Source organism: Silene latifolia, chromosome 11 (assembly GCF_048544455.1).
Source record: "Silene latifolia isolate original U9 population chromosome 11, ASM4854445v1, whole genome shotgun sequence".
NCBI classification, from domain to species: Eukaryota; Viridiplantae; Streptophyta; class Magnoliopsida; order Caryophyllales; family Caryophyllaceae; genus Silene; species Silene latifolia.
In genome coordinates this window covers 38,420,993-38,421,838 of record NC_133536.1, presented here as the reverse complement: position 1 = coordinate 38,421,838, position 846 = coordinate 38,420,993, and the positions used below count along the sequence as shown (strand labels likewise).

The window sequence follows — 846 nt, the reverse complement described above, 5'->3', positions numbered from 1 at the left end:
GACTTCGAGATCAAACCGGCTTTCATTAGCCTTGTGGAGAGGAAGCAATTTGGGGGAAGTCCTTTGGAGGATCCCTATTTGCATGTGCAAAAATTTTGTGACTATTGCTCCATGATCCGGCAAACGGGCGTCACTCAAGCCCAAATAAGGGAAATACTTTTCCCTTTCTCTTTGAAGGACAAGGCCAAGCTTTGGATCAATAGCCTTGACCACACCACCATGGGAATCACCAATTGGGAGACTTTGGCTCTTGCTTTTTATCAAAAGTTTTTTCCACCGGAGAAAACTCAAACTTTGAGGAGTCAAATTACCGGATTCCGTCAACAAGCTCTTGAGAGCTTATATGAGGCTTGGGAGAGGTACAAATAGCTTCAAAGACAATGCCCACATCATGGGCTAGATTATTGGTTTCTAGCGATAACATTCTACAATGGATGTTGTGCCGAGTCCCGAAGGATTCTTGATTCCGCCAACAATGGGCGGTTTGATCAAATTGACACCGACCTTGCTCATGCCACGATCGAATCTATGGTGGTCCATGATGCCCAATATGTCAATTCCCGAGTTGTGCCATCCAAAGGTAAAGAAGAATCCTCCAACAACTCCGTTTTGCTTGCTAGCTCAAATTGCTTTGCTCCAACAACAATTGGAAGAAAGGGATGCTAGAGATTCCATTCAACAAGTCAATTCCATGTCCTCAACAAGCCAAATCGTTGTGTGTGAAGGTTGCGGAGGTGCGGGTCACTATGCCGCTCATTGCCAAGCTCCCATTGAAGAGGTAAATGCCTTTCTAGCTTTAAGACAAAATGCTTATCCACCGGGTACATTCTAAAACACATATAACCC

General features: G+C 44.7%; 1 non-coding gene across 1 annotated transcript; it reads right to left on the bottom strand.

Moving 5' to 3' along the window:
• Window positions 1–291: 291 nt before the first annotated feature.
• Window positions 292–398, bottom strand: LOC141615642 (small nucleolar RNA R71). Its single transcript, XR_012530052.1, has one exon. It is a non-coding gene; the product is annotated as a small nucleolar RNA R71 (small nucleolar RNA).
• Window positions 399–846: the final 448 nt, after the last annotated feature.